Source organism: Notolabrus celidotus, chromosome 13 (assembly GCF_009762535.1).
Source record: "Notolabrus celidotus isolate fNotCel1 chromosome 13, fNotCel1.pri, whole genome shotgun sequence".
Classification (NCBI taxonomy): domain Eukaryota; kingdom Metazoa; phylum Chordata; class Actinopteri; order Labriformes; family Labridae; genus Notolabrus; species Notolabrus celidotus.
The window spans coordinates 28,621,169-28,635,668 of NC_048284.1; the positions used below are offsets into that span (position 1 = coordinate 28,621,169).

At 42.9% G+C, this 14,500-nt stretch overlaps 1 protein-coding gene across 3 annotated transcripts in view; it reads right to left on the minus strand.

Annotated features, from left to right (window-relative positions):
- Positions 1 to 14,500, minus strand: part of LOC117824692 (heparan sulfate glucosamine 3-O-sulfotransferase 5) — a 147,731-nt gene that overhangs the window by 93,420 nt on the left and 39,811 nt on the right. The gene's annotated exons all lie outside the window — the stretch shown is intronic.

Sequence of the window (14,500 nt, forward strand, 5' to 3'; positions counted from 1 at the left end):
AATGAAACTAGGACGCATTTGCAAGGACTCAGTGTTACAACCTAGAGCTGTTGTAGCGACAGCCATTGATTGATTCAGCTGAAAGTCACCGAATAACAAGGTCAAACCAAGCAGCAACCTCTGGCCGGAAGAATTGAATCCAATGCAGAAGTGTTAAAAACTGCAGTTCCTCAAGTGTCCACTTGAGGCTGGCTTCGGACGTACCAGAAACCACATACACACCAATTCAAAAAAGACAATCTTTACAGCAGAAATAAACATGTCAACAGCAAAAAAAACTATTAAGATTACGAGTTTTCCATTACGAGAGGCACAGCTGACTTGACTGACAGGCGTGAACACTGTAGCTGTTGGCGAAGAGGCTCAAAGCCCGCCTCTTTACCTCACACTCGCTCCACAGCAGTTTGTTTGAGTTCTGCAGTTCCAATATGGCTCCGGCCGACGATTGGCTTCAAAACAGCGCTTCAGAAACAGATGGGTGACGTCACGGATACTACGCCCATTATTTATACAGTCTATGGGTCCCACTTTAAACAGAAACACTGTCGGCTTACAGCATCAAACTCATGGCAATCCTGATATTTAATGCCACGCTGCATCAACAGGTTTCAACATGTTCTGCAAGCAGAACTAAATGGAAGGAATCACGAGGGAACTGTTGAGCATAAAAGCAAATCAAATGCTAACTAGTTAGAACAGGTTCTCAATTCCCATCCCTTCTACAGAACAACGGTCAAACTAGTGTAAAAAAATACTCATTTCCTAAAGGAGATCCCTCAAGAAGGTGGGATTTGATGGAATAATATGCACAACACAGAACAGTTACAGAAACAAGCTAAGGAGAAAACTGAAAAGCCGAATCAGTAGAGACTATGCCACAGGTGTAAATTTCTGAGTGCTATTTCAGTCTCAGAGACCCCTGAGTCTGATTGCATATAGACACAGGCGGGAAATGCCACAGAGGAAGTGATTTACAGCTTACAGGTCAGAGTGTAAAGGCCAAATTCCACCAGATCCGTGTCAGGTCCGTCTCCTGTCACAGCACTGGGTCTGATAGGTTTCTATTCTGGTGAATATGTTAACCCCCACTGGATACACACCGTTGCGTTCCGGCCGCGTCTCTGATCCGGCAGGTCGGAACGCAACGGATCAGATACGCAAGACTTCTATTTTTGCTGGATGCCGGAGCACAATGCATAAATTCAGCACAGAGCAGATGGAGCAGGACAGGAAGTCAGGCACAAAAACAAAATAAAACCCGGTTAATTTTCAGAATAAAACACTCCGTGTTATCGTTAGATCGTTTTTAAATTAACTATGACAGAAAAATGTCATTTTGAGAGGAGCCAGGCCTGGAGTCAACAAGTCTGAGGTTTTCATAGGCCAATAAAGACAACATGGATGAGGAGAGGAGGAGGAGAATCCTTGATTCAGTGATTGCCGCAGGGAAACCTCGGTCACCTGACTCCAGCTGTCCGGCGGTCCTGCTCCGTGCTGTGTTACAAAAACGCAACCGGTGGGTGTTGACGGACGAGAGAGCACAGAGCCGGACCGCAGCGGACCTGGTGGAAGTCCCATGTAAGTCTGATGACTGTGATGTATAAAAGCCAAACTCAAGAAAGCTTAAGTGCACATTCAGGCCGAGCACTCTGTGTCTGGTTGTTGTGGTCGACTCCATTTGCAAGTGTAATTAAACCCATGAAAAGCCGACCTCTTGTTGTCTAGTGTCCTGTCTTTTCTTGTTTCTTATTAGCGTTACAGAAATGACCACAACACCACAATGTCAATAACTACAGACAGGTCTTTTTCAGTCAGCATTTGTTCATCCATTAGCTGCAGGAGCACTGCTGTAGGTCTAAAGTGCGTAAGAATGCATCACACCCATTTTCACGCAAGACTCTGTGGCCCATGAGGTCACCCATTACAGGGGAGTGAAACTCTCTGCAGGCTGGAGTGCATCCTCCACCTTTCTTCTCCTCTCAGCATAAAGATTTGGGACAGATTTTTCTCTCCTTCTTCTTTTTGGTTTTGAAAGTGGTGAGCACATTGCTAAGAGTCTTTTCACCGCTGTCCAGCATCGGCTTCTTTCTCCAACTGTTCCCTCTATTCATGAAGTAGTGATGCTAAGAGTCAAACTGGAGGACAATGTATTTAGAGCATTGTAACTATCGACATAAGATATCAATAATTAGCACCTTGGTATCGATAATTGTATCATGTAGGTCAGGACGAGGATATTTTGCCATATCGATATTTTGTCCCACCCTGTTGCGTGGTCATAAACATCCTGGACATCATGGCACTGCCTTTGAACCACTGAGCAACACAGGCCCATAAAACATGTTCATTGTCAGATAGAGGATCACATTGTTGTAGGTTCAGGCATCTCACACACCTGGACCACAGCTGACTGCTCTATTACAGTCTTTGCTCTTCTAGCTCCGATTGCTGTGACCGCTGTACCACAAGGCGGAGGAGAGGCAAAGAAGAGAACGGACACTTAGGGAGGGATACAGCAAGCTTGAGTGGAGGCGAAGAGAGGCTGTAACAGCTGCCATTATTTATGTGTTCAGAAGTCAATTACACAGCAAACATAGCAGCAGTCATAAATATGGATCCACACAAAACACCAGCACGTCAGTCAACGGCTTTAAAATGCAAGCACTGCAAAGAGGGAGAGAGGTATTGCATTTCATTGTTTGCACCAAGGATAAAAAGACATTAAACACACCATCAACTTTACATGAAGGTGTTGTGTTTGGTGATGAAAATGAGTGCAAGTCTGGTGTCTATGATGCATGTAGAAACAAACACTGTTCAATCATTGTGCTCTTCAAAAGATTTAGTGGAATTGTAGTTTTTTAGTATTTCCCATCCTTTACTCTAAATTACTTTTTCCAAAACTGTGAGGAGTTGTCATGTTGTGTTGATTCTGGCGCCCCTTCTGGATGGAATCAGAAGTGTTTTTCTTAAATGAGGGCTACATTTCCCATGAGCACCATCACCTTCTTTGGTACAGATGTGTCTCATTCGTTGTTGAAGTAATTTAATGAATAGAGATATTCTTTTTAAAACTACTTTTCTTTGTTCAGACACTTGTCAGGATGCAGAGTGATGAGGTCATGTGTTGATTTGTAGCTATGTCAGGTTATTAACTGTAACATAACAACAACTAAACTTTGTAAACTCTGATTTATTATCGTTAGCTAGCTTACAAGTGGCAAGCAGACATATCTGTTTAACGTTACCCGTCACAGCCGCGGTGTCATGGTGTGAGCTCCGGTGTCTCAATAAATGTCTAATAACGTAAATATGCACATGATTTAACTCTTTAGTCCTCAAAGAGCAGTGAAGCATTCACATGCCAACATAAACATTAGCATAGCTGTCTGTTTCGCTCTTTCAGCTAGCAAAGCCCTGGTTGTAGAGTTTCTCCGTCTGAAACTTCAAAGGAAAACGTTTGTGTGTTTGATAATCCTGCTCCAGTATCAGACATGAGGACTAAACATGTCAACAGAAAATCATCTAAAGAAAAAAAACTCCTCCCCCTTGATAACTTGCTTCTCTCTAACAAACTTTACGAGCAGAGCTCTGAACAGAGACACTTCAGGGGGAAGGACGAATATCTACTCAGCTTTAATCAGAGGAAACCTGACCTGAACACAGACAGGTATATTCAAAACATCCAGACTAGCTTAGTAGCTTAGCTTTAAAAAGTGTCGTCCACACTTTAGTTTAATTCTTTTTTTTTTAAATTGACAGCGAAACCCACTATAACCCAGATTGGACTGGTTAGTTGTTGTTTTTTTACTGCCAACTTCATATACGATATCAACATGCATCATTTCCAGTAAATGTGTTGCAGTAATGAAATAAGTTAAGTTTGGAGATGCCACTTTGGAAAATACCCAACTTTCTGTGACCAGCTTTCCTCAGGGGTTCACAAATGAGGGGGGCCAATGCACAGAATTTATCTGCAGCATAACAACGTATACGAACAACCCTGATGTGGTCCTGCACAGTTCAACAGAGAGCCACAGCAGCTTCCCTCCGTGTGTCATGTATTGTGGAAGAGACAAAGTGGCCATTTAGAGACCAAATTAGCGAGAGGATGACTGTTGGCCTTTGTTGATGAAGTTTTAGGTGATGCCAAAATTAAAATTAGTGTGGCATCTGTATTGAGAATTTCCCTGTCTGACACTTCAAACATTCGTACGGCTGAAACGCTGACTACAGATGATCTGAAAAATGTTGATGTCATCTCTTAAGCAAACAACGAATACACAGACTAAAGTGATACTACACAACCGTGCAGTTAAGTCTGATTTTCTATCAGATATGTGACCGAAAGTGTTTCATTTCAATTTTGAAACAATAATAAATTTATTTTTCACTACATTTATTTACATTTATTTGAAGTTTGCCTTTAGTAAAAGCAGAAAACAATGTGAGAATGTAGTATTGTTCTGAGTTGTGTCACAGTGTTAATGGAAAATGGTGCCATTGTTTGTAAAAACAGGAACATATCAGTACAGAATAAAAGTAACCATCAGGTTGTCTCCAAATAGTCTGACTTTCATTGAGTCAAATCAAAGATGAAATTTCTCAGAATGATCTGTTGCATCAGTAATCCCCAGCTGCAGCCTTCATTCTTAGCACAGGACAGATATTAAATGGAGTCACATCTTGCAGAAAGGTGCAGAACCAGAGGAACAAAAAAATCTGCTAATGAAATGAATCCCAGACCTGCGCCGTGGCTGCGCCATGGGAGGACACGGAAATTGCATCAAGCAAATCTGGAGAGTGGAACCCATATGGCTAATGGATGTGGGTTATGATATTGTTTTGGAAGGCTCCAACAATACGCTGTCCTTCAAATGCTACAGCGCCACAGACCTCCACAAATCATTACTGCAGGATAATAGAACACTCTTGATCAGACCCAGGAGGAAGGCCTGCCAGGGGAAAGAAGGAGACCAGTCTGTGAATAATGATGACGGTCACCTTAGTCATATATCACCGTCCTGAGAGAAGATGACTTGGATAAGGTTGTCAGCGTGGAGGACTGACAAATTTCTGCACCATCCTCAGATTTCAATCCCACACAGCCTCCTCTCTGTCTGCTCCTCCTGCCTCCATAATTGCTTGCTAAGCTTGAAATTAATCCATGTTGTAGTCACCAAAACACATCTTTGTAAATTGGACGTAGCACATTGGCCATCATGAATCCGGAGTGATGACACAGCATAACTTCCACTGAAATGTCTTGCTCACAGAAGCTATCAGGAAGCGGTAACCAAGGTCAGGTTGGTACAGTAGGTAAGTCTTTGCCTGAATATTGGATGGATTCAATTAGCGCTTCAGCAAAGGAGAACGTGAGTGAAATGTAATAACGGGCTCTGTGTGAGGGAGCGGTCAGATTGATGCTCTGGAGAGGCTGCTGTAAAATCAGACTGATAGACTAACTCTCTCCTGCTCTTTTTTTCTCTACACTGTTTAACTGGAGTTGGCAGCCTCGGTTGTTTTTCGTCCGTGCTTCATTTGTTACTTGGAGAAGGTCATTGGCGAGCATGTTCAGGCTCTTCCTCAATGTCCAGCACCGCCCTGCCCACAGGAGTCATTAGGACGGTATGCCCCGGCTGCTGCTAACTGCACGCCATCATGACCTCTGGTAGCTCAGATTGGACCTACAGCAACACATTGCCCTTTTCCCTTTGATGATCTCTTCTTATGAGACACGTGAGGCATCATGGGATACATGGAAGATCCTGAAGGTTGAAGTGAAAACTTCCTTAAGGGAATAAATATAGATTGTGCATTTTCTTAAAACATCTCATCTAAAAGTCAGTCGAAACTCGGTATCATGACTCGAGTATTTCCTTGTGAGCCCTGTGGGAGTGAGTGATCAGGCTTGTAGCTGTATTTTGAGGCTAGGTAAATAACTTAATGGAATCAATAAAACACTAGTCAGGTGTTTGCAGCTGCTTGTATATAAACGCTATAACTGTACAATAAAAATCCAAACAGATGGTGAACCACTTTATAGTGAGTGCACTGAAATAGTCACATTGCAGATTGTGGGATAGCAATCATATGACCAAAGACGTGTCATGCTATCACTTTACTTCACCTGATGCAATCCTTAACTCACCAGTTTCTAGTTTTCCGTCATTAATCTACAATAAAACCTTGTCTGATATCACTTTAATGCAGCCCCTTACTGTAACATACAGAGAACTAACAGCTGTGCACGCAGAGTCTGTATCTGTGGGTCACATGACTGTATAATGTAAACATGCATGTGACGCTGCTGGCAAACACTCGATTAAGCAAGACAGATTTGAGGTATGTGTTTTACTGCTTGTCCCGGTGCTCGTTAACATTGTGTGCACACATGTAAACCGCTAACTGAGCCACATGGTGTTTACTTGCAGCGTCTGCACCTGTTGCAAACACTCCGTGGAGTATTGTGAGAATCTCACGCAGACGACTGTGAGTTCTCGTTTAATGAGAAGTCACTATTACAAATCTGGTGTCGCAGATTAAACAGAACTTTAAACGTGGTTAGGGACTATTGAGGATGTGTAAGAATGCATTTATTGATATTTCATGAAGTAACGTGTTGCTCCACCTTTTCTCTCTCCTCCTGTTGTCTGTCTACTTCCAGGGGTGTGTCCAGACATCTTTGGCCCAACTGGCATCCTGCCAACATGTGGGTTTCAACATACGGGAAGAGGAGGAGGTGGTGGTCGGGGATGACACAGGTTACCGTAATCAAATAAGTTAATTCTTGTTTGTGCAGCTGTACACACCCCTTGAATCATGTAGTGGGTTGCCAGGTCAAAAAAAACGAGTGTATCTGTGAAGCCAAGGTGGAAGTTTTATAACAGGGTTGTAACAACAAAACGCGAGGTGGAGGAGATGACCTTGTTATACCGCAAGAAAAATCTACGAAAAACAGGAGGGTACGCCAAGTGGAGCACTGACAGAGGCAGGAGTAGCTGGTGCATGGGCACACACACAAGTTAAGAACAACAGAGCGGGACCATCAATACTCTCAGCTAAAATCTGTTAGGACTAAAAAAAAAAGCTCTCTAAATACACAACTGAAGACACAAAGGAAACGTGCGATATTCAAATACCGAAAAAGCTACTGCCGGCCAGCTACAGCACAGCCCAAATGCTCAAAAGTGAGTTGGTATTTAGTAAACCCTGGCTTAGGGTTTTGGGGTTGCACTAGGCAACCTCCGGCCTCAAAATATGAAGCCCATGCGGAAGTGTTATAAACTGCAATTCATCGAGAATCTGCTTGGGGCTGGCTGCAGAAACACCGGAAACGACATACACACCAATTCAAAAAAAGAGGATGTTTGCAGCAACAATAAACATGTCTACAGTCTGGTTCAAAAACAAAACAGCTTGGCTCTATGTAGCTAATTTCTCTATCGGCACACACTGTACAGGGGGTGATTTTTTTAGATAACGAGTTTTTGCCCAAATAAGGACATGACTGACTTGACTTGACATCTGTAAAACTATAATGCAGTATCTCTTTGCAATACATGAAAAAACAAAACTTCCTGTCTGTGAATGAAGTGATGCTGAACAGGGATGCTCTCATATATCAGCTGAGTATTGGTATCAACCTATACTTTTCCCTGTTAACCGATATTAAACTATCAACAAATAATTTATCATTCAACGGAAAGAGCATTTGCTGATACATAGATATACATTACATCAATTTCATAATGGAAATTTAGGAAGCTCCACAGCTGTGTTAAATAAGTTATTCGTATTGGCCATAACTCCATATGAACTGTCTGTTATTTCTCGGTAGCTGCTGTGAAGAACAGACCATCACTGTGGATACCGCTCTGATCTAAAGCTCTGGAGACCTGACTATGATCAGTCCACTGAAAGTAGCTCAGTTCATTTGACTTCAGTTTGTTCACAATTGGAAAATCTAACCTGATGTTCATGCAGTCCTGTTGACCTTGTTTTACTTCACCATCAGTAAAAATGTTCAGTTTCATGTGAGTGTAAAGAGCTCTTCTGTAATGCCTCTGCAAAACCAAAGCAACATCATTATAAGGTCATCACTATAATGTAAGTGAATCCTTCATGATGTCAGGTGAAGCAGCATAAAGAGCAGTGAGGTCTGTTTGAGGTGCAGGATGAGAAGCACAAGCAGTTCAGTTATCTCAGAAATGTTAGCTGCAATCTATAAAGAAAACTTCACTGATGTTAGACGTATTAAAACCACAATCTTATTTTTTTACTTTGATTTTTGTTGCATTAAAGCTCTAGTGAGGAACGTTGGGTCTGTGCTGATTTTTGCGCCCCTTGTTGACAAAGCTGTACCTCTTATTCTCAAGTCCTGTGCATGTGGAAAGAGTAGTTTGTAATTAAGTGTCATCCTGCTGCGTTTATTAGATAGGACAGCTGAAGAGAGACAGGAAATGTGGATAGTAGAGAGGGGGAAGACAGGCAGCAAATGGTCAGACTTGAGAGTCAAACCAGCGACTGCTGCAACGAGGACTGTAACCTCTGTACCATAGACTGTATAATAATGGACATAGTGTCTGTGACATCACCCATCTGTTTTTGAATCGCAGTTTTGAAGCATATCGTCGGTGGGATCCATATTGGAATATGCTGAACTCAACCTAACTGCTGTCAAGCTAGTGTGAGGTAAAGAAGCGGGCTTTGAACCTCCTCGCCAACAGTGTTCCCGGAAGTCAATCAAGTCAGCTGTGCCTCTAATTACGGAAATCTCATTATCTTAATATCTTCAAAATTGCTGCGTTATGAAAAAATTCATCCCCCATGCAGTGTGTGCTGATAGAGAAATGATCTATCCAGACTACACTCGTTTTTTAACCAGGCTGTAAACATGTTTCTTTTTTTCTGTAAAGATAAGCTTTTTGGAATTGGTGTGTATGTGGTTTCCGGTACTTCCGGAGCCAGCCTCAAGTGGACACTCAAGGAACTGCAGTTTTAAACACTTCGGCATTGGCTTCAATACTCACGGCCGGAGGTTGCCGCTTTCTCTGTACATGAGGAGCACACTTAAACCACCAGGGTGGTTAACCACCAGTTGATGTATCCCTCACTGGGAATCTCTGCAGTTGAAAATGTAAAATAAAAGTGGCTGACTGCGTGCTTTTGATTCTCTCTGTATCTTGTTATTTATGGTCTAATTTGCTTTTTAACTCATAAAAAGTAATAAGTATTATTTTCAGTCTGTTTCATTAGCAACCAAAAACTCCTTATAGTAGCTTTAACTTGATCTGACTGTTTCATAAATCACGTCGGGCAGGGAGTCGTCTCCTCCCACTTACAATGAGAGATGACAGTGTTGCACGTTATGTACTGCAACGTGGAGTGTTAATGTTTGTGGTGACTTTAAATGTTTCAGTATGATGAGGTTCTGCATGGCTTTGATCTGAAATAAGAGTACCAAGCAGAGACATATGTGAGCAGGGATGAGTCATTTCAAACCGACCCCAACAGCGTTTGGATCAATAATCAGACATCCAGCTGAGATCATCCTCAAATAACTTTTCTTTAGTTTTCAGCAGATAAGTGAAGTGTGAAATAAGTTTTGACTGATGCTCCACTCATGTTATTTTTACACCTTCATGTAATATTGAAGTCTGTTACTGCAGGCTCTCTAATGGAAATCAAACTTTAACACTTTACTGTCCAAATAACACTCCTCAGAAATATCCATCCATCCATCCATTATCTTGACTCTTTAGGGGTCACGGGGGGCTGGAGCCTAGCCCAGCTGACTTCAGGCTGAAGGCAGGGTACACCCTGGACAAGTCGCCCACGTATCACAGGGCAAACATGGAAAAACAGACAACCAGTCACGCACACACTCACACACCAGGGCAATTTAGTGTAACCAATTAACCTGATGAGCATGTTTTTGGAGTGTGGGAGGAAACCGGAGTACCCGGAGAGAACCCACGCATGCACAGGGAGAACATGCAAACTCCACACAGAAAGGCACCTGCCCGACCGGGTATTCGAACCAGAAACCTTCTTGCTGTGAGGCAACAGCGATACCCACTGCACCACCGTGCAGACCCCTCATAAATATATAAATGATAATGCTCTTGAAAAAACTTTTCCTCTATATCAAAATCTGATTGTTTTATGATGTATTGTCTTTCTGATTAAGCTTTATCAGCTTTCAGAAACTAAAACTCCTTCCTTAAGATGAGGGCGGGCTCACAGACGTGTAAAGAAAGAATGAAAAGCGATTTTTGTTGCAAGAAAAACTACTGCACGGACAGAAACTGCTGTTGTGCTTTCATTCTTGGTTGATTCTGATGATTCAGAGCTGTAGGGGTGTTTGGACTCCAGACTTGCAAGCAGTGCACGGTCAAGCCTTAAATAGCGTGGGGTTCAGAACTGGACAGAGCAGGTATGTATAAGTGCAGCAGTATCATTCTGCTGACATTCAACAAAAGCCCCTTAATATCAAACACAGCAAATGTCGCTCATTACTCTGCACTTTTCATCTTCATTCTCCCCGGCTGCCACAGAGCTTTAGGCACTTAACCAATAACAAAAGCCCTATTAGAGAGTTAATGCAGAATAATGATGACAGGCAGAGGCACTGGAAATATCACCTGTCACCTGAGACAAGACGGATGATGCGCCGACACAAATAAAGGGGAGAGGGAATGAAATGTTGATGCATTGGATGTGTAAGTAGACCTCTAGACTAATCCTCTCCTCATCCTGAATCACCAAGAAAGGCAGACTGATGCTGAGTTAGTGTGCCCACAAAAGGTGTGAAAACAGGGGGAAAGACTTAATCCAGCTCTGGAAGTTCATAATCCACAGAATCAACTCTGCAAGGTTTCAATTTGCTCTCAGCTCAGGCTCAAGCTTCTAAAGGTTTTTTTGTCTTTGAAAAATACATGATGTTTGATCACTGAGCTGCAGCACCAGGAGAACAATCCTGCAGGGGGAGTTTCGAATTTGAACTGCGTGTGGATCATTCATGAAGAACAAGAATAAAATCGTCTCTTAAAGCTTAAACCTGCAGAAATAGTGAAGCACAATTTTGCAGTTCTGCAGAAAAGAACCATAAGGTCACCATAGAGTCATTAGGAGCTCCACTGGGACACTAGATTGTTAATCATCCTCTGCACTTTTGCAAGTACAGCCACATTCTGCAAACACAACTCTTCAAAGGTAAGTAAGGTTCTGTTTACCTGTTTAGCATCCTCCTCGGGACACGGCGGCTACCCTTCCAGCCGGACGCGCAGGAGGAGCAGCCGGGATGCAGCGGAGGTCAGAAAGTCTCTCCGCATGTCCCTCGGAGGCGTGTGTGCTCAGCTTAAACACAGCAGGTGTGGGAGTGAAGAGGGCTCCAATACCGGATCCTCCGCTCCGCGTGCAGCCGCGCGCGCTCCGATAGTCAGGTGCGCAAAATAAACCTGCAGACACAACAGTCAGAAGGCGTCCCGTTGCGGTGGGGGTTGTTACCTTGTCTCCTCTTTAACGGGACCAGTGAGGTAAACAGGCAGACGTTCTGAAGTCCACTTGAACCGGAGCGCCCTCCTCCAGCACCCCGTGGAACAGTGCGGCGGTGGAGACGCGTGGAGCTCTCTGTGGTGCTGCTGAGTGGAGGAGGCTGCACGGGGAGAGCCGGGGCGTGTTCCAAAAGGAGGAGGAAGAGGATGAGGAGGAGGGCGGGTGCGCAAAGATGCTCAGCTCAGTGTGAGTGGTTAAAACTTTCTATACGTTTATCAGTGTGAACAGAGCCAGTCTCAGGTTTACGCACATAATGTAGCCATGTTTGTCAGAATTAGGGGTTGCCGATGATTATAAGGGGACAGATGTTTCCATAAGGACATGCTTTTAAGCTGGTGTCTTATCTCCCTGTATGTTTCAGTGCTTATTTCTTTAACTCAGAATGTTATTCATTTGTTCGTATCGTCCTTTTGGTAGCATGAAGAGCAAATAATATACAAATTCACAAAGAAAATGAAAAGCAAAGTGAGAGGAAGCACAAGAAAATGCACATTTTCACTTGCTTTCCTGAAAACAGAAGCTGCAAGAGCCAGCCTGTTCTACTTCTTCAGACAGGAAGCAAGAGCCACTCCTCTAGAGTTATTTCAGAGGGATGTCTCCAGGTATGATGTTTTATTGTGCCTTGAGGTGAGGTGACTTGGTCTAAGTTTGTTGTTGGATTTTGATGGATTGGTCAAACAAACATGAGAAGTTCATCCTGAAACCACCAAGCTATAATCTGCCTCTGTTTACATTTTAAGTGGGAAGATTCAGAGTGAAAAGTATCATGTGTACATTAATACATGATGCATTTGTTTGTAGATTATGGTAGAAGCATAAATAATAAGGGGAAGTCCATGAGTGTCACTAAAATGAAAGACATAACCAAAGTTAGATCTCATCACAACACTCACCATATTATTCAATGTTATCACCCAGCTGTGTTTAAAACGTGATATTGATTGGACAAACAATGGTGATTAATTCTCAATAACCAAAATGACACCAGGGACTACCTGATCACACGTCACATCAAATCAATCCTCAGAAGGTAGTCTGTCTCATTCCCCCTCTGCCTGTTGACACTGTGGTAAAAACATTAGTGTGGGCTCATGAGTGCTGGTCTTGAGAGTGGGGTAATAATAGGCGTTTTTTGACCAGAGGAACTTTACCCCGGAACTAGGGACTTAAACCCCTGAAATACGTGCGTTTTGACCGGTGGAACTAGGGTCTAAATTTAGTTCAGGGGTAGATAATCTCCCCCCCAAAAAGCACCTGCGAGGGGGGTAGTACTTTTCAAAAAGCCCCAGGGCTTTTGGGGGGCAGGGCCTGCAATGCTGAACGTGTCTGGTTGGTAGATTAACCGCAGGGTTTTTATTCCGCCCGTCGTCCACAATAACATCACACACATGTGATTCACTTGATTTCTCTTTCTTTAATTGGTTTTTATTTGTTCAATCTTTTTTTGTATGTGTGTGTACTTTTCAAAAGAAGAAGCTGTGATTCACTTGATTTAGCAGCTTGTAACAGTCTTCTCTAAACCCACTGCGAATGCGTCTCTACCGGTGTTACGGTTTTAAAAGTGGCCCTGTAAACTGGAGACCTTCAGCTGAATGTAACTGTGTTTGTGGAGTTTACACAGCTGTTGAAACACAGAGAGAGTTTTAAGATTCAATATCCTCATCAGATAAGTATTTAATGATCGTCCAAAGACGTTTGTGAGGGATGCATCCGTCTGAAAGTCGGCAGTTAACAGGGTTGCTGTTTAAACCAAAACACAGGTGATCTCTGACATGGCTTTTCGAGTTAAAAAAGAGTTTAAAGCCGTGTTGAAACGTCTTTGTTACTCGCTCTTATCTCCTCTCACGTGTTGATTCAGTGAATCCATCTGTGATGAAATATGGCGCGATCTAAAACAGTGCGAGCTGTGCCTCCTCCATGCTAACAGGCTAATTGTTGTGATACCTGCCGGCCCGTCTTCTTCTGTGGTGTCATCTGTGATGGATGGCATTTGTCTTTGACTTACTGCCCTCTACTGGTCTGGTGGTGTACTGCCTTTACTTTTTTATTTCCTCCACACGTCACTGGCCTGATTTGCACGGCCCCGCCGTCGAAACGCAGACAACATAGGGGGGCACAGAACCTTTTAGTTCAGGGTAAAGTAGTTCTGGGGGCTGAAAGACCCCGGAACTCTTGGTTGCAATGCACCTAATGACAGTTCAACATCCTGTCCTGCAGTCCAAACAACATCAGCAGAGCTGGGGAGAGCACCTCTAAGATGCTGATCTCTACAAAGTCACTTAAAGAGACTGAAGAGGTAGTGATGACAGCAACAATGTTCAAAGCTGAGACATTTGCCTCATTTATGTTTAAAGGTGAGTCAACGTCAAAGAGAAGGAGAGCTGAAGAAGGACAGAAATGTCAACATCAATAATCCTGCAGACGTCCTGTTCACCTCGTCTAATGTGACCTTCAATGGAAATGTTCACTTTAATATGAATCACAACAAATAAGAGGATCAGGTTTGAACTGGACCTTGAACTGAAATGTTCAGTTTGTTGTGAATTCATCCTGCAGGTATGCTGAGAAGAATATGTTACCATGGGAGCATATTGAGCATACTACAGGGCTTTTATTTAGACTTAACTCCTCAAAATATGACATATACACACAAGTGAAAGAAATAACAACTGTACGTTGGCTAGATACATAAGTCCATTATAACTTAGGACACATTAGTTACATTAATAAGGTGACAAATAACATAATTAAATATCTTCCCATTATGAAACAGAGCCAAACTTTGATCCCCTCGTCGCTCTTACTATTTTTCTTGTAACATCATTCACTTGATCTGTTGTTTTAAAGGTATGGCTTCCTGCATCGCTCCAAAGACATGCTTGTTAGGTTAGATGGTGGCTCTAAGTTCCGTTGCTTAGCGCCGCTCGAGTGGCTGCTTGTT